Source organism: Mustela lutreola, chromosome 9, assembly GCF_030435805.1.
Source record: "Mustela lutreola isolate mMusLut2 chromosome 9, mMusLut2.pri, whole genome shotgun sequence".
Classification (NCBI taxonomy): Eukaryota; Metazoa; Chordata; class Mammalia; order Carnivora; family Mustelidae; genus Mustela; species Mustela lutreola.
Window position 1 is genome coordinate 128,556,761 of NC_081298.1, and position 27,567 is coordinate 128,584,327.

Consider the following 27,567-nt stretch of genomic DNA (forward strand, 5'->3'; position numbering starts at 1 on the left):
TGTCTCCAGGCACCACCTCCCTTCAAGAAGTCACAGTAGACATTTCCTGATTCCCTTCTTTCCACATGAGCTGTGGTATCTGGGCTTTGAAGTTGTCAGTGATTTCAGCCGAGATTCTTGGAACTGAGTGATTGAGGAGTCCAGGATTCCCAGTGACTGAATGATGAGACAGAGACTTTGCTTCCCAGAGTCTCTTAATGACTGGTTCCCCGGGAGGGATTTCTCCTCTGACTACCCACCTGGCTCCCACTAAGAGCTGGGCAGGGGAGTGCTGGAGCAGGTGCTAAAGTTACGATTTAAGGGTTTTTCTCCTAGGATGCTCCAAGCTTGAGTCCGCACTGGGTGCATTCTGTACTCTAATGGTGGCTCCTGCTGCATAGGCTCTGAGGTTGGGAAGGGGCAGGTAAGGGCACCAGGCTTCTGCAGAGAAGGTCACTGTGGGAATCAAGATGGCAGCCTTTTCCCTGGAGTCCTCTCCTAGGTTTCAAAGACATCCTAAACTCCAGTCGTCCTTTATCCGCGCACACAGCTCATGGCCAGGACTGGTCTGTATTGTGTTCTGTTTCTCTAACCTCCATTCTTGCAGTCTCTTACTTGTGCCTGGACTCTTGGAATAACCTCCAGCAGCTTCCAGAGAGCTCTTTCTGAGAGCCTGGCTGTAATAGTTTTCTAGGGGCTTCATAACAGAGTACTCCAGCCTGGGGTTTCTTAGGATTCGCTGGAATTCTAAGATCAAGGGTTGGCAAAGTTGGTTCCTCTGAGGCCTCTCTTCTTGGCTCATAGATAGCTGCATTCCTTGTGTGTCCTCATGTGGTAGTGCCTTTCTATGGGCCCTAATCTCTTCTTCTTATGAGAGAATCATTATAGCCCACCCATGTAACTTCATTTGACCTTAACCACTTTTTTTTTTTTTTTTTACAGGCTTTATCTCCAAATACAGCCAATATTCTGAGATGTTAGTGGTAGGATTTTAACATACAAATTTAAGGGGGGGGGTGCTGACACAATTCAGCCAACAGCACTAATGATGCCTTTTTCTACATGGAACACATCTTCCCAAACATGATTTTTGTTTTGCTTTTTTGCCTTTGCTCATGCCTGTTCTCCTGGTTCTAGGTGCTTCCTTTATCTCTGTCTCCAGAGCCTGAGCTCTATCCCTTCATTCACCAGGAAGCCTTTGGCCCTCATGGGCTGCTCTCCATGCACATTGAGTCATGTTTTCCATTTTGTTCCACCAGACTGAACACTTCATCCCAATTTTCTTCTGTTCTTTGTTACTTTATAGAGCATGTTGTGTCTATTCAACTTGACTTGGTGCTCCTTGAGGACAGAACACATGTTTTTCATTCACCTTTGCATCTATTTCATGTCAGGTGTGCAGCTGGTGATAAATACTATTGTTGATGGGTTAAAAACTGCCTTCCACGTGCCCTGTGAGCAGCTTCTTAAATGTTAAACAAAACACCTCTTTGGTGGGGTGGACAAGTGCTGACATCCTTGACTGGCTTCGGGAGCCTGTGGCAAAGTCATTTTCACTTTAAGAAACAATAAATTCAGGGACCTGGGAAAGGTTTAAACACGAGTCTTAAATTATTTGCTTAACTTTGATTTTTTATTTTACAAGATTCTGGGCAGACCTGGGAGCTATTTGCAGAAGGGGTGAGAAAGAGAGATAAAGAAAGAGTGGGTTTACCTAGATGTTGCTTCATAGAAAAATATGTGTGCACTGGGCAGGGTCTTCTCTGGTTCAGAGGCATGAAAAACTCTGGGTTCTGACCCTGGGCTCACTGGAGGGAGATTTGATTTCTGTTCCTGCCTTTTTGTCCCTCTGCTGGGGATGCATTGAGCTAAGCCACTGTTGAGAATGGCCCCTCCGAGGAAGCAGAGGAAGATCAGCTATTTATAGGCTGAAGTCAGACGTGACCCACCTTTTCAGCCTGTAATTTACAGTATATGATGAGAAAATGAACTTCTATTGCCGCAGGAATGTGAAAGGACAGGAGACCGATTTTTCAGCAGCTTGGGGTTTGGCTTCTGCGCTTATGAAATGTCTGTGAAAATGGCCACTTTGCTCTGCCAGAAGACTGCTTTCCCTGGTCCCCAGTCATTGATGCAAAGGGTGCCCATGTCCTGTCTCACCCAGGGATTGCAGGCATATTCACAACTGTGTGGACGGGAAGGGAGGCTAGTTTCTGTAAGAGGGAGGGAGAAAAACGGGGCCAGGAAGAAATAGCAGGCATACAATGGATTTAAGGCAGTGCCTGGTTTTTACAAAGCAGAAAGAGTAGTTCCAAGGAGTGGCCTCCCTGGGAGATGGCTTCGACTGACCTCTTGACCAGAATCTTGGCTTTGGTTTGGGCTGTAGCTCCTGGCCAAAGTCAGAGCCCTTGAAGAAGCTCAGAGATTGATGATAATTTCCAGCCCTCAACAGACTATTTCTGGAGTTCTCTAAAGAACATGCAAAACTCAGTGTGTGCTCAATCAAGTAACAAACTTTTACCAAATATTGATCATAGGCTCAGCCCTGAACTGGTTGTAAAGGTGAATAAAACATGCATGGACCCTGTTCTGAATTGAGGGAGGAGACTGTCACCATGTCTGCCTGTCCACCCCCAAACCCTGGGGTTCAACAGCGTGCTCACTGAGGGAGGCTGTGGATTGCACTTGCATCTTTGCTGGCTCCTGAACTTGACCTTGACTCCTTAACTTGCATTTCTGACATGAATCCATGGCATGAAATAAGGTTTTTAAGGGGGTCTATGGAATGGGATGAGAAGAGTTGAGGACAGAAACCTGGGGAAGATCAGCAGATGAAGCTAAGCACACAAAAACAACAGTGAATGAGCAGGAGGAGAGTTAGAGTTGGAAGTATGGTTATCAGAGAGTTTCAAGAAGAGAGGAAACAATAGCTTTAAAAGAAGCAGAAGAGAAATTTGGCCATTGGGAGGTCATCGATGCCTCCTGGTCTGTTGCTTGAGAAGAGCATTATGAGTGGAAGCAGTTGGTTGAAGAGTGAATGGGAGGTGAGGAGATGAGGATAGAGGATGTGGCCGGAGAGCCCTCTCTCTATAGGTGTTCATTAGATCAAGCTTTTAATTATGTTATTCATATCTTCTATAACTTGCTAACTTTTGCTCTTTTTAATGTGTTAATTATTGAGAGAGGTGCTAAAATTTCCCATGGTCATTGCTGATTTGTCAATTTCACATGGTATTTTTGACAACCTTTATATATTTTGCAATTGTATTCTTAGGTGTGAGCAATGTTAGAACTGTGATCTCTTCCTGGGAAATCACTCTTTTTATCATTGGGCAGTGAATACCTTTGTCTCCAATAATGCTTTTCCTTGAAACTCCATTTTGTCAGGCTTCCTTTGTTTGGTCTGTATCTGGTATATCTTTTTTCATCTTCTTACATACAATAGCTGTCTTTTTTTATTTTGAGTATGTTTCTTATAAATAGCATAGGGCTAGATTTCATTTTTCTATCCAATCTGATAGTCTGGGATTTAATGGGTAGTTTCATCTATCTTATTTCTTGTGACTACTGATACATTTGGATGTATTCTATTTTTTTCTTTGCTTTGAGTTCTCGCCTCTCCTTTTCCCCTTCTTTGGATAGATAGCATTTTCTTTATCATTCTTTATCCCTGCTACTTATTTGGAAGTTTTATATATCTATATCTATATAGATATAGATATCTTTTCCTATTTCCCAGTGGTCACTTCAAACATAATTTCATGTACACTTTACCTAACATCAGAGTTAATCAATAGCTCAGTCATCCTCCCCCAAAATACAAATAATTTTGAAAGTTTTAACTTTGGTCACAGCCTTCCTTATAAATTTCTTTCATCCGGTATTTTTAGTTCCATCTTGATTTTTATCGTCCTCAAATTGATCATGATTTTTTATTATTTATATTGTTGTTTACCTTTATGCATGTGTTTACTAATTTTCCCCATCCTTCTTACACTTCACTCTTCTGGCTTTGGTTTCCATTTCCCTAATTTTCTTCCTTTATATTTGGAGCAAGAAAATTATTCTCAGCAGAAGTCTGTTTGTAGTAAGTTGTTTTTTTTAATTTTATTTATTTATTTTTTTGGTCTTTACTGTTATTCTTCAGTGATAACTTAGCAGGGTATAGAAATCCAAATGGACAGTTACTTTTTTCTCAGCTTTTTGAAAATAATATTCTGTTGTCTTCTATCCTCTTTGGTGGCTATTAAGACATTTGCTGATATTCTTTGCAGGTAATGTATCCTTTTCATCTGGTACTGTCTTTGGTGATAATACCATCTGACACCAGAATGTAGTTTATTATTAACTTTCTAAGAATGTTAACCTGAATTTTATATGATTAATTTTTTTTTAGACTCTTCTTAGTTAATTATGGCACAGTTCTACTGGACTAATAACACATAATTCTACATGTATATTTTTAGATAAATAAAAGTTGAGATTCTAGTATTTTATTTTCACTCCTAATGAATCATCTTGTGAATACCCTGTGGTTTTAAAAATGGGTTGTGCACAGAATCACCTATTTTAGGAGGCTTGCTATCATCTTATGAAGCTGGCCTGGGAGGACAAGGGTATGGGGGCAGTGGATATACATTTAATTTTCTGAAAGTAAGAGATAGACTTGACAATTTCTGATCTGTAAAGAATGAACCAGAAGAGGGGTAGGATCTGAATATATGAGGAGAGAAAGGAAAGCTGGTGAACAGGGATTGTGGAAAGTGTGAAAAGGGAACCGAACTTTTCTTCCTCTGATAAGGGGTTTCTGTATTTTCTGTCTTTGATTCTTAAGCTTTCAGATCTTTCTTCTGAAGGCAAAGTTCATTCAAGTTACTCTGAATCCCCCATGCTGTCCTTGACCCTGATCATGTTCTTCCATAACTTTTTTTGCCTAATGAAAAAACTCTAAGCTTTCAAGGTGACATTCAAGGTCCTCTGAGATCTAGACTTTTCTTAAATTAGACCATGGTCTTATCTCTCATTTCTCCTTTTCACTTACTCTGGCTAGTGAAATTGGTCAACTTGCTGCTTTCTGAACATGTCCTACATATTCTCCCCTCCCCAGTTTTGGTCCTGAGCCCTCTCACCCTGCCAGGCTAATTTCTTCCTATTTTATCATCTATCCAGATATCTCTCTTTCAAGGTCCAACACATATCCTATTCTGTGTTTTCCCTTCCTTTATTCTTCCAACTATGCCCCGTAGAGCCTTGGGCCCTTCCTTGGGATAGTTCTCACTGCCTACCTTGTGTTGTTAGGTCCTTCTGAGGGCAGAAAACATGCCTAAACTTACCTCTGTGATCTACAATATACTTCATAATTGGAGTGCCCCCCAATGGTCATGAATGAATGTAAAAGGGATTTTTATTTACATCAGTATGAAAACTATTGCCAAGAATTATGAGCTCTATTTGTTAGCTGGGTGGCCTTCAGGTTTTATGGCAGATGGAACAACTGAGAGTGAGTGTCTGTGAGCCTGACAGCAGGAGTGGCCTCATGCTGGGCTCCCCATTCAGCTCTTAACTATGGAGGGGCCACATAACTCATTCTGCAAACTTGGGTAGCAGACAAAGACCAAGAGACTTAATTGGGAGAACGACTCTGTGGCCTCACTTCCTAGTTACTTTGGTAACTAGGAAGACATGAACTATACCCCAACAAGGTCCACTCCTGCCTCAAGGTCTCTGGGAGGATGAGTTTGGTTACTGCTCTTCTTTGAGGCATCTATAAACATGGAGGAGTAAGGAATGGACTAGAATGTCTCTAAGGGGTATTCAACTCTGATAGTCTCTGGAGCAACTCCTGACAAGACCTCCTTTGTCTGTTGTCTCCCTTTCTTCCTATTGCTGGATAGCTTGACTTCATTTGGTTCCTTTTGTGGTATTCAGAAAGGACCTGCCAATTAATCTGTCTACCTGGTCCTAATTAAGAATGGCCAAGAGGCTAGACCTTCATGATCCTGTAATCAGTTCCCAGAGTTTCTCAAACTTCTCCAAAGGAGTGATACAAAAGCAGTGAGCAGAAGCCCGAGATTGTCCTGGAATCTGACAAAGATGAGGAGGTACCTTTATGATAAAGGCAAGAAGAGACTGTAAGGTCCAGGGCCTCACTGAACCAGAGGATGCCTTGTCATCTACTTGTAATTCAAAGCTGACAGCTGGGCAGGAACTTGCCAGGAACTTTTGTGAGATCTGACACAGAGTAGAGACTACAGGAAGGTGTCACTGACTCACACTTTGCCACATTAAAGACAGCAAAGTAGCTTCTGCATTTTTCTCTCCAGAGCTCAGCATGGCCTTAGTAATCAAGGCAGTATCAGCCAACAAAGGCACTTCATTTTCTTGACAACCTCTGTGGCATAGGATGGGTTCTTGAGAAGAGTGTCACTTGGCTGACAATGCTGACGTCCCAAATGCTGTCCTCCTCATCATGAACTCCCAAGGAAGGCGGTAGTGAACTTACATGAGTGTGCCCACCATGTCCCGGGACCTTCACCAGGGACTTGACACGCCAGACGCTCAATACCAGAAGGTTCATGCTCACCCTCCTCCCCTAGGAGTTCATGATGAAAACGACAGTGTGAAATACACTAAGCTTCTTGACACACAAATTAGAGGCTTTGTTCTAAGAACAGCAAAAGCCACTGGCTGCAAGAGCAACTTCCAGCAGCTTCTCTGTGCCCGGAGTCTGCATGCAGAGCAAACTGTCCACAGGGGGCAGAGGCATTGGTTGGGGAAATTGTATATGATTAGTGGGGTGGAGTCAGACCCCCAGCAGCTGAGCGCCCTTGGTTCAGAGCAAGGCTTTCTGCAGCACTTGTTTTCTGCTCTTTTTTTTCCAAATTGCAAAATGCGTCTGAATGATGGATAGGGCTGGGAGGAGTGGTCGTGGGTCTGGATTCCTTCATGCTTCAGCACTGTTGTGGGTTCCACAGGGCAATAATGGCCAGCCAGTCAGTTTCTGGGACCCATTCAGCAATCACTCACTAGCCATTTCCTGTATGCCCAGCAGTATCTGTGCTGTTGACTGTTGCCATACCAAGATGGTGCCATCCCTCAAGGATGTGTTGAGTCTAGTGGGGGAGCCAGAGGTACGCATGGATCTGAGGCAGAATGTGAACAGTGTAGTGCAGTGTGCTCAGTCTTTTCAACATATGTCTCCTGTGGAGAAACATAAATCTTGAAAATTCCTTTAAAGTTTGTGTTTCAAAAGCAATAGAGTGGGTTTTTTTTTTTTTTTTGTTTCCAAATATGAAATTATAATATTGAATATATTTTAAAAACTACACATGTCCTCCCTGAGATGTTTTTCAAAATTTTTTATTGAGGTGTAACATGCATATATAGTATATGAATTTTTACATACATATGCATTGGTATGAATACCACTTGGATATATATGGAATATTTCCAGCACTCCAGGAGGCTCCTTCATGTCCCTTCCAAGTGAATCCCCCTACCCCACTCACCCAGAAGTAACTACCATTCTAATTTCTATCAATGTAGGTGAGTTTTGCCTTTTCCTGGACTTCATATAAATATAATCATACGTTTATGATTTGTGTCTGGTTCCTTTGTTCCTGTTCCATGTTGCATGAACAGTCGTTTATTCTTTTTTACTGCTGGATACTATTCCATTAGTACTCTAATGAAGTACTAATGACTACACGATTTATGTATCCGTTCAACTCCTTTGAGAATCACTCGTGTGATATAAAAAGAGGCGTGTTTGCAGCCAGACATAGAAAGTCACACATTTCCTTATTTTCCGAGTGACCCAGAGTCAGTCACTTCAGCTGGCATCTTGGTTTTCTCACTTGTAGAATGGAGGGGGTCTTTGGACTCAACATGTGAGGAGCCAATGTGGATGAAGCCCTGATGCAGTGCCTGGAAAATAGTAGGCATTCAGTGGAAGGCAGTGAAGATGAGAAAGGGCTATCAGAGTCATGTGTTTGTTGCCATGGGTACACAGAGGCTGAAGAGCTCCCTTTACCTGCAGGATGTCAGGGAAGGCCTTATCCAGGAGTGTGGAGTGGGTTGCACCATAGTAAGGAGTGTTTTGGGGGAGCAGAGACCCGGAGGGCTGAAAATGCCTGGCGTGTTGGAGGGACAGCCCTGAGGAGCATAGCAAGAGGTGAAGCTGTGGAGTCCTCACACCTGAGGGGTTTTTGTGATAGCTAGAAGAACACACAAGTCAGCAGTACAAAAATGGGCTTAGGGCCAAAGGAAAACACTGCTGGCCTGAGCTGTTGGAGCCCAGAGGCATAGAGATTCTGTGTGCTAGAGAGTTCTAGGAGAACACCTGGGAGAAAGTGGGGCTGGAGCTGGCCTGTGAGGGATAGTAGAAAAGAAGAAGGAGGCCTTTCTTGGCATGGTCAGGAAGGCAAGACACAGCCAAGACTGTGGAAGTGGGAATACTAGAATAGATTTGGGGGAAGACAAAATCCAACCTCTGATTACCACCACCGCTACTGCTACAACTGTGGTTTGTATGTTTTGAGCACTTACTGTGTGCCAGACACCGTTAAATAGAACATAGATATTCTCATTTAATCTTCACATGGTTACATGAAGTAGATCCAGTTCTCTCCTCCATTTATAGATGAAGAGACCAAGGTTCAGGGAAGTTAACTAGGATGAGGTTCTCTGGCCATATCCTTCAGGGTTTACTCTTCTTTTTGGGGGAAAGGAAGATCCAACACGTTGCCTCATGCCCCCTGGACAGCTGAGATGGAGTCTCTGCTGCAGCTATGTATCCCCTCTCAGTACCTCAGAACTGGGCAGCCTAATGCTTGGGTGGACAGTTGGCTCCAGTCAGGTTGCCCTAAAGAGTTATGGGTTGGGGGTGCTTCTGAGATGTGTGTGAACAATCTCCATGTTCTTGGTAGAGGTTGGGAATTGGGTCTTTATTTTGCTCTCCTGGCTTCTCTGGTCTGGCTTGAGAAGAGAATTTGGGGCAGGATGTGTTATGGGCTGAGTTGGGTTCCTCCCAAATTCATGTGTTGCCTTCTAATCCCCACTACCTCAGAATGTCACTGTACTTGGAGACAGGGTCTTTTAGGAAGCAGTTCAGTTGAAATGAAATCCTTAGGGCGGCTGTAATCCGGTATTACTGGTGTCCTTATAAGGAGAAGAGACTGGGACTCATACACACACAGAGGAAACACCATGTGAAGACCCAGGATAGACAATCCAGATGGTAGACGACCATCTGCCAGCCAAGGAGAGAGGCCTTAGAAAAAACCAAACCTGCTGATACCTGGATCTCAGCCGTTCAGATTCTAGGACTGTGAGAAAATAAATTTGTGTTGTGTAAGCCATGGTCCTTGGGACTTTGTTATTACAGCCCAACAGATGAATAGGGGAGTCATTCAAGTTATCTGAAGCTCAGAGAGGAAAACTTAAGGTTTTAATAACAACACCACAATGTTAATAATCACTGTCAATGTACATTACATGTGTAAATACTGAAAGGCCATTTTGTGGGTGACATAACTTGGGTATAAACAGGGTAACATGTTTCTTACCAATAGAGCAGAATTTCTTTGTAAAATTTGCACCGTGCAGGGGTCCCAGGGAGTATTCAGTTGTGAGTGCTGCCTGGTGATAGTAGTTCATCTATAGATCAGATAAATACAAATAATTAACCTTAATTCTCCTGCCTATTTCTGAGAAATGCTTTGTGCCCCTTTGGTGGTTGGTTGGGTGCCAAGGGTGGGGTGGGGCATGGGGTGTGGGGGTGGTCTGCAGGAAGACCTGTAAGAGGCCTCAGGTTCCTTTACTCAAACATCCTTTGAAATGAGATGTGTCTAGACTCCGGGGGCAACCAGAGCACACTCACAGAGGAGATATATCACAGAGATATATATCCCGGGACGGTCATAAAAGTCTCCGCTTGTGATGCGTTCGGGTGAGTTACAGAACCAATAGCTTTGATCAAGTGCCCAGCTGTACGCGATTAGCAGAAGGATAATGAGAACGGAGCCGCAAGGCAGGGGCAGAGGGAGGGCAGCGGAGGCAAGGCTGGGGAGATACAGTGGGAGGAGCCTGCAGCGTTTGCCTATCAGAGGCCACTCTCTGAGCTTCCGGGGAGGGGCCTGCCTCGGCAGGGCTGGAGGATCATGGGGCTGCCTCTGAGCAGTAATAACCCCTCTCCCTGGTGCAAGGTGCTTTCACCTATATCCATTCCAGTTCCTTCTTCCAGGAGCTCCTGGTTGACAGAATGAGAAGTGAACGTTCCCTTTGGGTTTGGGGCCAGAAGTTGGCAAGGGGGTGAGATGGGAAGCTCCGAGGTGGGGAAGAGGGAAAGGCAGGGAGAGGGAGGCACCTGCTCTGATCTCAGTGGTGCCCAAGCTGTGCGGGAGTCCGCTGTGGGGCTCTGTCCCAGGACCTAAGGATCATGACCTGAGCTGAAGGCAGACACTTAACCCGCTGAACCACCCAGGCTCCCCAACCAGCCTCTTGTAGAACTCCTTCTCCTTCCTTGTCTCCCTGTTTTCTTTCCCCCTTTCTTCCAATTTTTCTTAATAGTGTTAGTAAAACTAACACTTTGTTAGTAAACACTTTGTTAGTAAAACGCTTTGTTAGTAAAACAAAGTAAAATTTTGTAAAACTAAACTTGATTGGAGTTTAACATTCAGTGCACACCAGCTGTGTGCATGTGTGCTCCTGGACGTGCTGAAAAGGAGAGAAGGGCCAGTCCTCACAGAGCTGAGGGTCCAGAGTGGTCACTGATGATTAAATAAGAAATTATTCTAAGATGAAGTCAGGGTTACAATGTCCAATGAGTAACTCTCCTCTTCCTCACCCAAGAGCTGAGCCAGCCAGGATACAAGACGAGAGGGTAAGGCAGATGGCAAATCAAACCAGTACTGAAATTCACAGGAAGCTGTTATTAGAGAATGTAGCCTATACCTTTAGACAAGTGGTCCACCTGACACTGAATCTCAGAGTTTGTCCAGCTGCCTGCCATTCCCAGCAGCCTGGGCCAGGGCAAGGCTCCCATTTGCAGCAAGAGAGCCTGCATCCCAGTAGAAAGTAACTTCAGGGGATGAGCAAGCATGTCTGGGATGTAGTTCCTATAGGGAACTTGCTCCCAAGAGGGAGAAGGAGGGCTGGGTTATCAGGTCAGGTTCCTCTTCTTCCCATTTGTAAGGATCAGTACAGACTCAGCATGGATGAGTGAGGAATGAAGAGAGAGGCCAAGGCCAGGAGTGTGATGCTAGTGCAGGCTCACCTCTGGGGAAAGAACTGCCAGGAGTGGAGAAGCAGCTCCCCACCTACTCTGCCCTGTGCCAGCACTCACAGTAGGGGTGTGTGTATGTATGTGTGTAAGAGTGTGTGATAGTACATGGGAGGAACCTAACCTCACCTAAAGGAGCAAGTGACATCTAATCTGGGATTTACAGAATTGCTACCTACCTTGATGTGATAAAGTGTCAGACAAAATTCAGAACAAAGTACGCAAATTTACTTCTCTCCTCCTTCTAACCTTCTTCTTTATAAAACAAAACTCTGGGGAAGTGTCTTATTCAGTTATTCTGTCAACAAATATATATTTAATGCCTATTAAATGCAAGCTGCTTTAGCCGCCAGGAGAAATAGATTAATCGGATATGGCTTCTGCCCTCCAGAAGCATTCAGACTGGATGCTGTGTAAGGTGTCCTCACTGAGGGCAGACATATGAGGTGGGACCTGGAGCATTGGTTGCTTATTTTTGAAACAAAGTAAGAGCTCTAAGTTAGCTACGTAAGGGTTTTATGGGGCTCATGGGGGGAAGAAGAAAGTTCTTATTAAAGGGAGGAGGTGGTATTTGAACCAAGCCTTGAATGCCAAGTAGGATATAAACAGATTAGTCTTGACCTTCTAAGTAAAAGAATAGCATCAGCAAAGACATAGAGGCCATCAAAGATGGGTATTTGCAGGATCAGTGAGTCGTTCAGCATGTTTTCTATACTAAATAAGAAGGAAGAGGTTGGAGACATCCATTTTGAAGAAGGGGGACCCAGGCTCTTGAAAGTCAGCATAAAGGTCTGCCCACGCTTTGATCAATTATGCTGATGAAGGTTGCTGAGCAGGAAGCATGATGGGATTAGATGGGTGTTTAGAACACTCACACCCCCTGCAGTGCTCTTTGGGCTGGAGAGAACAGAACTCAGAGATGGTCAGGATGTTGGAAAGCTTTGGTCCAGGTTGGAAGTTCTGATTGTCAGCAGTAGAAATGAAGGTAGAGTATGTGGGTAGATTTGAGGAGTTGCCCCGTTCTACCCCACTGCTCCCCAGCCTGTGAGCACAGAGTGGGAAGAAGAAAGGGGGATAGCTTACTCATGATTGGGACCAGTCAAGGAAGAACTCATATGTGTGTGGAGTACAGGCCCCAGCGAGAGAACACTGTGGGGTTCAATGGGACAGTCTCTCACACTAGGTCTTAAGTCACTGGGTAGTGGCAGGGTAGTAGAGAGTGGACCCAGCAGGTGGGCCAGTACTCAGTGAGGTCTATGGGCTTCTGCAGGAGCACAAGGGTTGCACATCCTCACTGTGGGGCTTTGTCTCGCCATGTAAATTTTAGGGTCCACCGAAGGCAGAAACATTAAGGAGAGCAAGACCCAGAGAGATAGACTTAAAAACAAACTCACCACACGAAGAAGCTGAATCCGAGCAGCATTCTTAGCCCCGGGTGTGGGTCCCTGCTGTGGGGCGTTGTCACCTCCTTTTGGAGGCGCCCGTGTGGCTCCATTGCTGCTTGGACTTCATGACTTACTTGTTCTCAGAAAGAGAAAGGAGCTTATTAACTGAAGTGGCTGCCAAGCCTGGATCATTTTTTTTCTCGCCACATACCATACATAATTGTATGAAGGGCAGGATTTATTTGGTTTGTATTATGATTTTTTTCCCTTAAGCTTAATTACAGTGTTAAAAAGGCAACTACAACTTGAAAGAAACAAGCTCTACCGTCATGGAGACCAGCATGACCATTCTGGGTTTGAAACACAGTTTCTTTGTGAAGGGAATTAATTGTATATGAAACTTTGGGGCTTATGTAAAACACATTTTTATGAAAATAAACTTGAACAGTCATTAAAATGAATAGTTGTTTTAAATAAGACTCAAACTCCATGGTGGTGCCAAGGAATTTTAGATGCCTTCTTTATTGGCTTTGTTTTGGGTTCAACTCTGCATTTCTAAGACAATATCAGGATCCTGCAGGTAAGTCTTGGCTTATAATTGGGAACCAAATGTATAATTCCAATGATAGATTAATAGGGTGGGTAAGAAAATGAAAAAGCCTGAACAGTCTTTAGGTCTAAATACCTTAATGAATAAATAATTCTATGTTGGAAAATCCAACATGTTAGCAGGAAGTGTTGCCTGATAGTTTGGCCTCAGACCAAGGAACCAGTTAACGGAATGCAGCCTTCCAGCTGTGGGACAGTTCTTGGGCAATGTGTGGTTCAGAAATGTGAGTGATGACCCCTACTTTCTCCTCTGCCAGCATTGACACAGGTTGTCTCTGGCTTGGAGATCTGTATGGTTCAGGGACGAGTCTAGAGCTGAGCTCTCAGCAAGGTAGTCTACTTGAAACTGGAGCTTAAACAAAGCTCCTCCCTGGGGGAGGAGGCAGGGGTTAGACACCTTTGTGCCTGGTATTCTGCCGCTGCCTCTGCTCCTCTCTTGTTGGGAAGGTGGATTTTGAGCAGCACCGCTCAGCAGTGTGAGCTCAACTCCCATTCTGGGGGCAGATGGGAAAGTGACATCCTTTTTGATTGGTGGGAACTTGGGCTCATGTCTCCATTCCTTGGAAGAGTGCCTCTGTTTCCACACCCAACCACCCACACACATGTGGTCCTTACCCCACTAAATCACTAGCATCTCTCCTCTCCTTAGGGGTGTGTTTTCCTCCCTGCACTGAGATCCTTGTGGTGATTAAGAAAAAAACTTGCTTAAGAAAAAAGCAGGAAAGGTCTTAGAACTGTGTGTAGGGATGTGCAGGAAGAGTGCCTTCAGTTGGCTTTATATCGAGGTACATAATTTGACTGATGGCTCACTGACCTCAGTTCTAGAACAGGTAATGACACCATTGTGTATTTCCCTTCAGGTTGTATTGAGTTCTTAGTGAGGCAACATCTCCTGCTACAGACCGATACCCTTCTCTACTCAAGTCTCTGATTCTCTTCTTAGAGTTCTTCCCTGGTTTGGACAGAGACAATTGGGGCCATCTGAGGCCTCCAGACTAGTGGCAATTTATGTAGTGAAGTGAGGGAGGTCATACGCGCCAGGTAGCACAAAGTTTCCAGGACAGTGTCTCCTGCAGCCTCCAGGTGCCAGGGTGAGCTGCTCTAAGAAGGTCTTACTATCTTCTGCAGAGTGTGCTGGAGGCACTGTCACCACTGCTGGCCTCTGGGCATATTCCTCAACTTTCCTCCCTTCTACTCACCATGGTTAAGGTGTTTGTTGACTGTGGTGTAATGGTATCAGACACATTGTTCCCATGGCAACTACAGCCCCGGCCCCTTGGAATAGTAAAGCAGATGAGGTGGCTTTTCCATAGCCGTAGGTGTAGGGCTGACCTCCGCATCCCTACAGTCATCTTCCAGAGAATGAGTGCCAGGTAGGCTCTGCGTTCTGTATGGAGGGAGACCCGGGGCAAGGCGGGGAATATTTTGGGTGCTTGGAAAGACTTGTGCAATGAGTTATTTTTCATGGTAGAAACACATTCAAACCTAGAAGTTCTGAAGTCCGTTTTGGCCTGGCCCCCGAATGCGTGACTGGAAACACGGAGCCTTGACATTTCCCTTCCCTTTCAGTGGCATGGCTCAGTGAATCAATTCAAACCCATTAAGATTTCAGAATGACAGGAGGAGAAAATCCTTCCAGTGAACACTCTTAGGATACTGTGACCGAACACCATTTCCTTAGACCTGGACCGTTTTCTCGTTTTGAAAATCCCATCAATAGCAATCCCCTCCTCGAGGCTGAGCATCTGGTTTTCACTTTCCTATTTCTTGACACAAAAGCCTACAGCAAAGGCTTGTAGATATATGAATTACATACTTGTTAGTAACACTGTGTTGTCCCATGTTAAAGAGGTAACGTGGAAAGAGTTTTCAATTTTTCTGTAATTTATAAATCTAAAGAGATAATTATCCTTCAAAGGAGTGGGGGTGGCCACTGGGTTCAGGAAACTGAGCATGCAGACCTGGGTTCTGCTCCCAACTGGTCTAATGATCCATGTTTGTAGGAGTCTTAGGTGAAAAATTGTGTGTATATGCCTATGTGTACCTGTGTGTGTGTGTGTGTGTGTGTGTGTGTGTGTGTGTGTGTGATGTCTTAAGCAAACTAGTTTTCTGTGGGAGCACAATTGAATTTTTAAAAATCTAAATTAAGCACATCTTCTCTGGGAGCACATCTGTTGCACAGAGTGAGGCCCGTTCCATCAATACAGTTGCCTGCAGAGCAATGAAGTCATCCCCATCTAATTCCTGAAACCAGAAATGAGGATAACAGGCCAGTATTAAATATTAAAGTTTTTCACATTTTGCTGTTCTCTTCCAGAGAACACAAAGAGCACTGACATATTTCTGGAGCTCAGGTGGATAGCTAATGGACTAGAGGAGCTTTCAACTCAACTGGAGCGATACATAAAGAGAAAACTTAATTACAGTTATTTTCAGTGGGTTAACTGGGTAAGCAAGTAGCCTCTGTGTTTCATAGCATCTAAGACACTATTGATTTTAAGATGTACCATTATTTTATGTACCTCTGAGGAAAACAGTACTGCCAATTAAACTATGACCACAATGCTTTATAGCTTAGAACTGTAATTTTGCCTTATTGAAAGAGCTCTTTAGGGTTTGTGTGGATACTTGTACATACATTAAAATGAAAATACAAGCGAAATATGTTGCAGTATTCCTCAGTGGTCTTCACAAGATGGTCACTTCCCATGGACTCAGATTTAGAGTTGCTGGTGTCTTTGGTTCTCTGGGCAACACTTCCCTCTGTGACATTCAGAGCAAATTATGAGCATTTCTTCTCAGAGCGCTATATCATTGATCTGGGCTTTTCTCTCTAGACCTGACACATGTTTACAAGTTCTAGAGCTGGTGTTTTCTTGATCTGACCAGAAGGTGAGAATCTAGGACTCATTTTTTTCTCCCTTCAAATGCTTTTTAAATGGTTTGTGGATTAAAATATCAAGTACTCATGTGTGGACAGTGACAATGCTATAACTTCCATCTTACTTGACAACAGTTATAAGATGCCGCCATCACCAGCACCACGAGGGGTGCCCTGCTAGGTTGCTTCTTACTTCCTATTTCCTTCTTCCCTAATCTCAGCCTTTGTTTGTAGAGCAGTCTCAGTTATAAGTCATACAGTTCGGTGCATGGATGAGGATGCCTGATGGCCTCAATGGCCAAGCCCTGCGTGTTTGTTATGTGGAAATGGGAAGCAGGAGAGAGCGCGTGGAGCCCAGATTCTTTTGAGGATCAGTGACCACACTCATTGGTAACAGGGAGCTCAAGGAATGGTCCAGAGTAAGCAGCTCCTGCTCAGGAAGTCCTGCTCCAGTCCCCTTGTTGTGCTGACACAGTGGCCCATACTGGACTCTGTCACAGCATGTGTATGTGGCCACTGTGATCTTGAGAGCAGCAGCCATTATCTGTTCATCTTTGTAGCCAGTGCATAGTGCATTGCCCAGGCTTTAGTAGTCATTGTGTGGTTTGCCGAAAGACTGAGGATGGAAAGAATGGTGCAGGAAATGGTCAGGGGCAGAGAAATGTCAGCCAGATTCAGAGAAGATGGGGTCTTGCTGTTTGAGATGGAGGATGTGGGTAGGAAACTGTGGAAAGTCAGAGCAGGAGGGTAGGCTGGTGCCGGAGGGCTATAGTACTAGCAGGAGAAAGATCAGCTGCGCAGAACCTGACAGAGACTATTGAAGAGCGCCTGGGTGTAATCCAACACGTATGTTACATCACACATGACAGTACGTGTGGCAGAATGAATTGGTCAGTATTACCCATAGATAGGGTGAGGTTATTCAAATAGAGAAACTGATTATCTTTAGTGAAGTAGATTACTTTTAAATAGTAACATTCATTCATTCATTCATTCTATTAAGATTAATATCATGGCCATGAACCAAGCATTGAGGACATGTGAATGTATAATTTGTGCCTTGAAGGAGCTTACATATGTGGATATATAATGTTGGAAATGTAAATACATAAGGTATATGTAAAGCAGGAAAATACTTGGGATTCTGTATATCCTATTCAGACTGCTGTGGGGGAACAGAGGAGGGATTGTCTTTGCATGGATGGGTCAAAGGAAATTCTACAGGGCCAAGATGATTTTTAAGGTATTTATGGCCAAGACAAAGATAATTGTCCTCTGTAGAAGCATTCCCACAGAAGACTGTAATCCCCTGAGAAAAAGGGTTCTGTGGTTAATAATTAGGTTGAGAAAATGGAGCATAGTCTGTCCCAATCTTGAATTCACAGTGTGTGTGAATACATTACAGCACCTTCATGATCAGCAATAAAAACAAACAACAAACAAAATGCCAGCTTATTTGGTTAGATCTACCATTTTTCCAAACTGAGTTGACCACTGCACCTCTCTGTGGCAAAATACCTATTAATATTTTAATATTTTAACATCTATTAATATCTTTGCATTATAGTTTAGGAAGCATGACTGCTGTTGATTTGGATTGGGACTTATCTGAAGGCACTGAGCACTGGATATCCCTTCAATACTGTGAATTTCCTCTTTTCCTATTATTCTCACAAAGAATTGATATTTGTTATATGTGTGTGAATGCATGTGTTCATAAGCATGGTTTGTGCCTTTTAGTATCCAAAATTCCTTTAGCAAAGGCCAAAAAATATATGGCTTCTGCCTCAGAAAGCCATGTAACGTGTGGGAATTACTGTTGTACTGGTATCATCTCTTACTACATTAAAAATGCAAATGACGTTTATGAACTAATTTAGAGACCGGAAAAATGTGTATGCTTTGTACATTGTCCTTAGTACTTCTGTAGAATAAGGGCTTCTAAGACATTCTGATTAGTTGCAATGTTTTCTTAGACCTTCGCTTTATATGTAATTTTGGTACGAATGTGGAAATCACTTGTCAAATTACCAGGAGATTTTTTCATCTCAGTAGCTGAATATGTAAAGCTCAAAGCAAAAAGGACCCCTATTGTTATAATGAAAAAGTTCAGTTTTAACTGCGCAATAAAAATAAATGTTCACCAGTAAACTTATTCTGAAGATTCTATTGTGTCCAGAAGGTTTGAAATGACTTTTGCTTTTTGATCACGGGTATCCTGGATTAGGACATCCCCATCACACGTGTCTGCAAAGTGAAATCTCATGTACCAAACCCATATTTCCAGTTTGCCCAGAAATATATTCTGATTCATAGACTCACAGGCAGTGTTCAGTTTATATTGGTTGGATGATTAGCTGTCTGAGAGCACTAAATATGGCCATGGTCATCCCTAGTCTTCCCAATACCTAGTCCCCTTCTTTTTCTCCATAGAGTAAACCACAGCAGATTTTAGCAAAGCGTTGCAGCCCATGACCAGAAAAACATGACTAGTGGTTGCGTTGTGATCATTTGAGACATGGCTCCAGGGCTGACACTATTTCCTTTGTGTGTATTTGGGTGAAGAGAAGGCTTTTGAGAAGTATGTGTTAAATAAATCAATGAGTGAATGAATGAATGCGTGCCAGGTCGCCTTTAGCAATGTTCTGACTTGAGCTTTTTACACATCAGAGGGCAGATCTGTGGATTTCTGAGCAGGACTGCATTCTCCCCTTGACTTACACACTTGTCATCAACCTGACCAGATGACACTCTGCGAGTCCTCGACATAGCTAGACCTTAAAACATTTTCTCTTGCCTCCTCTCCCCAAGTGTGTTCCCTTCACAACCCTCCAGCCAAGCCCACTCTGTCTGGGAGAGGTGCCAGGAGGGAGGAGTCAGGGAGCAGGCCTTGAAAGGCATCTAAGGGTAATGAGAAAAACACATCTCGCTGCGCACACAGCTCCTTCTGCCTCGGCTGCCTGTGTGAGCTTGTGGGAGAGGCTGAAAAGCACATTCTTTAAAATCCTGGCCCTCAAAAGGAATGCATTTTGGGCTGAAATGTCAGCTTGGCTCTGTCCTGACCACAGGACAGTTCCTTTATTGTTGACTTTTTGACCTTATAAAACCTAGCCCCTTCCCCTCCACTCTGGGAATGTTGCCTAAAACTGATGAAATTTCAACTGTATTGGATTTTTATCACAATTCAAGGATTTTACAAATGCATTTCTATCCTTCCTTTTTGGCTTCCTCCTCCACCACCCCCATCTCAAAACCACATCTTATCCGGAAACAGTGGCGTTAGATGTCCAAGTAAGCCTTTGCTCCAGACCTTGGGGTCAGCTGAGTCACATCCATTTCTCTCCACCTTTTAAGAAGCCAATATGGGCCTCCACCTCTCTTGCCCGTAGCAGGTTGGGTCAAATTGTGGGTGGCCCAACGATGAGCTCATCAGCTTGTCTCACTGCCCAGCTCACAGCTCCTCTTGCTGAACTGTCACTTGCTGAGTTAAATCCGAATTCCTCAGACATCATTCTTCAGCTATTTTCGTCTTTGGAGATTTTAAGCTTCTTTAAATGTATTCCAACTTTGTTTGGAAATTTGGTTTCTCTGACTTCTGACCTTATAACAGGCCCCCTGGGTTTAATTGCCTAACATTAGTTTAGAATTGACCAGACATTACTTCTCCCCTTTCCTTGCAGTTGGAAAGACAAACTGTGACTCCTACAGACAAAGGGCTTCTAACTGGCTTTGTTCACTCCTGTCCTGGATTTTCAGAGGCAGACATAGCGATCGGTCTGGTGGCTTTCTGTTTCAGTAGACAAACACTCATTGGACACCTACTTAAGAAAGACTCTCGAGGGTGGTCTGATAAGACCACTGCATAGAAACCGCAGTCCCGATTTAGATAAAAGCCTCTTTTGTTCTTTCATTTGTCTGGCGTTTCTATGTCCCAGGATGGCAGGAGGCAGTCTGGCAGTGGCAAGGTTGGCTAGTTTACCTTTCAGGGGTTTGGACTTAGGATGAGATAAGATGTACATGCAGCAAAATGATATCCCGGCAGGATGAAGATATCATAAGCAAAGTCTCTGGGTTCGCAGGAAGAAGAAGGAGGTGTGGTTGGAAATGAAGCAAGCATGGTAAACTGTGTGTCTTGAACACTGGTATAGCTTCTTCAGGGTCTACGAGGGGCCCAGAGAGGAATCCTTCCCTGTCTGCAGGCTTAAGAAGCTCACAAGTCAGCTGGGGGCGAGGAGGCCCATGTAGCATACTGTGACTGCTTGTCCAGGGAGAGGCATGTTCCTGAGACTGAGCTGTGGCTGGCTGTCACTGTCCAGCTGGCTCTTGTCACTTGTTCTCCTTACTGCATGGTGAGCAGATGGCCTGAAAGTTACAGCCATTCTGGAAAGACTTGTGTCTCCATTTCCAGCCACACATGGCAGGGATGACCGGGATAAACTGGCGATGACCTGAACTTTGGTGACCACATCCGATCCTTACTCCAAACCAGGTTCTAGCCATTTCCACTTTCTAGGTTCCTAAGTGACTTTGATTTTTCAATAGAGTTACAAGTGTCTTGGGCCTTTAAATGTAATGAAATGGCTTTTAAGTAAGTGCAGAGACACTGGAGAAAAGAGCATGACAGATTTTTTACCTTAGCCTGCTAGCCATTAACCACTGGTCCTTGCCTGCCTGGCCACTGGAGGAGTGCTGGATGTTGGGGTGGTGACAGGACGAGAGGCACAGTCTGCAGGAGAAAGGAAAGGATTTTAGGAATCAGCACTTTTAGTGTGTGTGTGTGTGTGTTTTTTTTTTTTCCAATAGGAATAGTTTTGTTGTCCCCATGCCCAGAAGTGGGTTGTCATGTTTTCACTTCTTCCAATGAATGATCTCTTTGAGTAGGAGGGAAATTGCCAGGCTGGAGGGATGTTTGTGCTATGTCCCTATAAATGTCCTTTGAAAGTCCTCGTGTCTTATTTTTTTTTATCATGTTTTTCTCCTGTATGTGCGTGCACACATATAGATACACGCACAGATGCTCGTAGGACCCTCGAGAGGTAGATGGCATGAGGACTGTTGTGACTATTTTGCAAGACCAGCATGTTTGTAAAACTAGTGCCATGTTGGAACAAAACACTGGCCTGAGGATAGGTAGGTTTCAGGTCTGGTTCCAGTTTTTAATCCTAGTAGAGCTCCGGGGCAATTATTTCCCCTTTGGCCTCTTACATTTCTCAGTTGGACTGTTAGGTGTTAGAGGATCTTTGAGGGCTCTCCATGATTCTAAGGATCTAACTCCTTATCTTATTGGTCTCTCTTGAGATGAGGCAGAGATCAGGTATTGGCCCAGATTAGACCTTGAGTTCTACTTGGTGAGACATGGAGCCGAACTGTCAGTATGACAAGTCGTGTCTGGTAGGAGCTGTTGGGGCCAAAGCTGACAATTGAGTCCAAATGTATTGTCTGTCAGTTAGCTCCAAGGAAACCATGGGAGATCTGCAAATTGGCAATGGCACTTTGTGGTTTTCCAAATCCAATTAAATCTCATATTCTCACTGTAGGGTCTCTGGGATTTGGCTCCAACTGCTTCTCCACCTTGTCTCCCCTACTAGCTTTATTGAAATATAATGGACATATGACATTATATAAGTGTATGGTGTAAAATGTGATGATTTGATATATGTATATTTTGTGAAATGATTACTACAATAAAGTTAGTTGACACACTTTTCACCTCACATAGTTACCCACCCCCTTCTTTTGTGGTATGTTGCTCTTAGCAAATATCAGGTACAGTACAGTATTGTTAGTTATAGTTAGAATGCTGCATATTAGATTTTCAGAACTTATTCATGTTATCATTGGATATATACCCTTTGACCAAGATCTCTGCATTTTCCCCATCCCCTAGCCTCTGGCCATCACCAATCTTTTTGTTTCTCTAGGTTAGATTTTTAAAGATTTCCCTAGAAGTGATATCATCCAGTATTTATCTTCCTTTGTCTGACTTACTGCATTTAGTGTAATGCTCTTAAGATTCGTCTATACTTGAATAGTAGACTTGGATGGTAGAATTCCTACCTTTTTAATGGCTTGAATAATATTCCATTGCATTGAATTCAGCTTGCTATTATTTCATTGAGAATTTTCTCATCTGTATTCATGAGGAATAGTATTCCTTCCTTTTCAGTTTTTTGGGAAGATTTTGAGAAGGATTAGCATTCATTTTCTTTAAATATTTGATATAATTCCCTAGTGAAGCTATCTGGTCCTGAACTTTTCTTTGTTGGGAGATTTTTGATTACTGATTCAATCTTTTTACTTATTATTAGTCACTTCAGATCCTATATCTCTTTGTGACTTAGTTTTGCTAAATTGTATATTTCTAGGAATTTATCCATTTCGTCTAGGTTGTCTAATTTGTGAGCATTCATAGTAGTCTCTTAAGATCCTTTGTTTTTCTTTGGTATCAGTTGTAATGACTCTTCATTCATTGAGTTACCTGAGCTCCCACTTTCTTTTTCTTGGTTAGCCTAGATAAAGGTTTGTCAATTTAGTTTATTCTTTAAAAAAAAAAAAATCAACTCTTAGTTTTGTTGATCTTTTCTATTGATTTTCTGTACACTATTTGGTTTATTTCTGCCCTGAACTTTATTATTTCCTTCTGCTAACTGTGGGCTTACTTTGTTTTTCTTTTTATAGTTCTTTGAGGTGTAACATTAGGTTGTTTATTTGAGATATTTCTTTTTTTCTTTTTTTTTTTTTTAAGATTTTATTAATTTATTTGACAGAGAGAGATCACAAGTAGGGAGAGAGGCAGGCAGAGAGAGAGAGAGGAGGAAGCAGGCTCCCCACCAAGGAGAGAGCCCGATGCGGGGCTCGATCCCAGTAGCCTGGGATCATGACCTGAGCCGAAGCCAGAGGCTTTAACCCTCTGAGCCACCCAAGCAGCCCTCTTTTTTCTTAATGTAGGCATTTATAACTATAGACTTTCCTCTTAGAACTGCTATTGCTACATCCCATAAGCTTTGGTATGTTGTTGTCTCAAGATACTTTCTGATTTCCCTTTTGATTTCTTCTTTTATACATTAGTTCTTCAGGAGTGTGTTGTTTAATGTCCATTGTTTGTGATTTTCCCTGTTTTTTTTTTTTTTTTCCTGTTATTGATTTCTAGTTTCATGCTATGTGTTCAGAAAAGATACTTGACATAATTTCCACCTTCTTGAATTTGTCAAGACTTGTTTTGTTGCTTAAAACACATGCTGTCTCTTGGATAGTGTTCTGTGTGCACTTGTAAAGAATGTGTTTGCTGCTGCTGTTGGATGGAATATTCTGTATATGTCTGTTAAGTCCATTTGGTCTATGGTGTTGTTCAAATCCTCTGTTTCCTTGTTAATTTTCTGTCTGGATGATTTTCCATTGTTGTGTATGGGTTACTAAAATCCCCTATTGTTGTATTAATTGTTTATTTCTCCTTTTAAATCTATTAGTATTTACTTAAAATATTTAGGTATTCTGATGTTAGGTATATAAATATTTACAACTGTTATAATTTTTTTTATGGATTTACCCCTTTATCATTATACAATGAACTTCTTTATCTGTTATGACCATTGTTAGCTTAAAGTCTACTTTGTCTGATGTTAAGTATAGCTACCTCTGCTTTGTTTTTTTGTTTTGTTTTGTTTTGTTTTTTTGTTACCATTTACTTGTAATATAATATCTTTTTCTGTCCCTCATTTTTGGCCTATGTGTGTCCTTAAAGCTAAAATGAGTCTGTTATAGGCAGGATATCATTTGATCTTTTTTTTTTTTAAACCCATTTTGATATTCTGTGCCCTTTGATTAGAGAATTTAATCTATTTATGTCTAAAGTAATTATTGATAAGTAAGGACTTACTGTTGCCATTTTGCTAATTATTCTCTCACTGGTTTGTTTCTTTCTTTTTCTTTTGGGGTCTTCCTTTGTGATTTGATGACTTTGTTGTAGTGTGTTTTGATTCCTTTATGTCACTTTTAAAATATATCTTCTGTGGGTTTTTCCTTTGTGTTTACCATGAGGCTTACATAAAATCTCTTATAGTTATCCTATTTTAAAGTGATAACAACTTAACATTGACTGCATACTGAAACTGTATCTTTTCTTCAAACCATTTTAGGCTATTAATGTTATAATTCACATCTTTTTTATATTGTGTACCCAGTTACAAATTATTAAGTTGTTTTTAATATATTTATTTAACTTTTAAATTTGCATTGAAAGTGATTCACACACCACTATTATAATATTAGAGAATCTGACTCTGACTACATATTTACCTTTATTGGTGAGTTTTAGACATTCATATGTGTTTACATTTTTTAAAAAAGATTTTATTTATATAACAGAGAAAGACACACTGAGAGAGGAAACACAAGCAGGGGGAGTGGGAGAGGGAAAAGCAGGCTACCTACCAAACAGGGAGCCTGATGCAGGGCTCAATCCCAGGACGCTGGGATCATGACCTGAGCCAAAGGCAGACACTTAATGGCTGAGCCAACCACATGCCCTCTTTTTACATTGTCAATTAGCATTCTGTTATTTCAGCTTGAGAACTCTCTTTAACCTTTATTATAAGTCAGGTGTAGTGGTACTGAATTTCTTTAGCTTTTGTTAGTTTGGGAAAGTCTTTATTACTCCTTCTTTCTGAAGGACAGCTCTGCTGGGTATAGTGTTCTTAGTTGATAGGTTTTTTTTCTTTTTAATATTTTTAATATATCATCCTTACCTTTTCCTGGCCCACACAGTTTCTGCTGAGAAATCTTCCCATAATCTTAGTGGAGCTCCCTTGTATGTGATGAGTCCCTCTTCTCTTGCTATTTTCAAAACTCTCTCTTTGTGACTTTTAGCCAGTTCCCTAGATAAGGAGTAATGAAATATTTTTTTTAAAGATTATTTATTTATTTATTTGACAGAGAGATCACAAGTAGGCAGAGAGGCAGGCAGAGAGAGAGGAGGAAGCAGGCTCCCTGCTGAGCAGAGAGCCCAATGCAGAACTTGATCCCAGGACCCTGAGATCATGACACGAGCTGAAGGCAGAGGCTTAACCCTCTGAGCCACCCAGGTGCCCCAGGAGTAGTGAAATATTTATCAGCACAGGCTCTCACCTATTAGGATGAGTGCCAGCCATTACAACCAACATGGCAGCATTGGTGTGTGCCAGTTGAGCTAAGCCTGCTGTAGACCACTTATGATGGCAGGGATATGATGGGCCACTGGCTTAAACAAGAAGAAATTTATTATTTCAGGTTAGAAACCTGGAGGTAGGGTGGCTCATAGTTGATTATTTCAGTAACTCAGCTGCATAATGGAAGATTCAGCTTCTTTTCATCTTTTTGCTTTTCTATCTTTAGAAACTGGTATTGTCTTCAGGCTGCTTCCCCTTACAATAACTGATAGCTTCCTATTAATTCTTGAGACAGAACAAGGAAGTGTATAATCCTTTTTCTCAGAAAGAAACATTTTCCTGAGAAGCCCCTGTAGATCTCATCTTTCATATCATTGCCCCAAATTTGGTGATAGACCAATCACTGGCAAGGACAATGCCATCTACATGAGTGGCTTTTACCAATCAACATTTGCTCTAGTCAGAAGGGGGAGCAGTAGCCACAGGAACAAAATCAGAGCGATCCCCCCCACCCCGCACCCCTAGCATTTAGGAAAGCGGATTGACCTCTGTCTAGGTAGGTAAACAGAGGTATCTGCTATATCACCCTTCATAAAAGGGAGAGAGAATCTGCCAGATTATCTTAAAAGATCTTGGAATTACTCAAATCTTGTGTTAAAAACAAATCACCACAAAACAAATCATAGTCAGATGTAAATAAAACTGAATATGATCCAAGTCCAGGCTAGCCTTTGGGTAGAAATCTTTGCATTTATCATAGGGGTTGTCCAGCTCAGCACTTCTAAATCCTGAGAATTACTCTATCATTTGAGCCTTTAGGGAAATTGCTTATGATTTGAGACAAACAAGATAAACATACATTTCCTCACATATATTTCTATCTATAAAAAGCATATGAATAAAATTCCCAGTGCTTGTGTATCTTATTTCTAATTACTTACAGATGTGTGTGTGTGTGTGTGTGTGTGTGTGTGTGTGTGTGTGTGTGTGTGGCTTTCATTGTCTATTAGAAAAAAAATGAAAAAACTCAGCAAGATACCCCAGACCCTCTGTGGTCAGGTTTGCTCTTCCCTCCCCAGCTCCAGTAACTGTGGCATCCTTATGAGTCCCTAACTTGGTAGCCACACAGATATGCTTGCAATGTCTTTGAGAGGCTTGTTTCCTTTTCTTTATCATTTTTATTTTTGACCTTTCACTTTTGTCATTCTGGCAACCTCCATTCATCCTTCATGACCTAACTCAGTTTTTTTTTTTTTTTAATATTTCTTTAAGATTTTATTTATTTATTTGACAGAGATCACAAGCAGGCAGAGAGGCAGGCAGAGAGAAGAGAGGAGGAAGCAGGCTCTCTGCCAAGCAGAGTGCCCGATGCAGGGCTCGATCCCAGGACCCTGGGATCATGACCTGAGCCGAAGGCAGAGGCTTCAACCCACTGAGCCACCCAGGTGCCCCTCAGTTGTCGTTCTTATAATGACTCTCTTTTCCAGGTTTTGCCAGGCAGTTCATGTGCATCTGCCTGTGTGCAGTCCCAACATTAAAGCAGCTGTCTGTCAGAGCCTTCATCACATGACTGCGGTTACCTATTCTGCCGGGGCCGTGGGCTCCCTGAGCCAGAGCGGTCACTCTCCTGCTCTCTGCCACCTGCTTCTGGCACAGACCCGACATTTAATGTGAGAGCAGTGGTAAATAAGTGGTTTCACATGTAAGCTTAGCATTTTCTTATAAATTAGAGATACCTTGGTAGCTGTATTGCTTCCTGCCCTCGTTCATGTCCAAATTGGAGTCATAATCTGATAATTTAGAATAGATTAACTACTTGGAAATGGACATGTTTCTGCATATTTACCCTGACGTATATGTACTAATGGCAACAAGAACCATTAGTGAATTCATTGTTTTTGAATCCAAGTTGCACTTCTACTGCTAAGGTTAATTATTGATTTGTTTTATTCTATGATTAAAGCCATTAACCACTATTAGCAAATGATGATGTTTATGCATGTTTGAATATCAGCTGGGTTGCATTTCATAGCAGGGGCCCAAGCCAAATTAGTATTTCCTGGGACTGGCATCTAGAATGGTGATATAAAGCCTTGCTGAAAATAACCAATGATTTTTTCCTTGGGATAGAAGGATAAACAGAACCTGATTGCCTTCACTAATTATTCCTTCTGAGTGCAGACACTGGCCAGAATTTAGTTTTAGTTGAATGTGCCTCTGTCCCTTCTGATTTTGAACCATCAGAGACTCTGAGCAAGATTTTAAGAGTCTAAGTTGTACCCTGGCTCT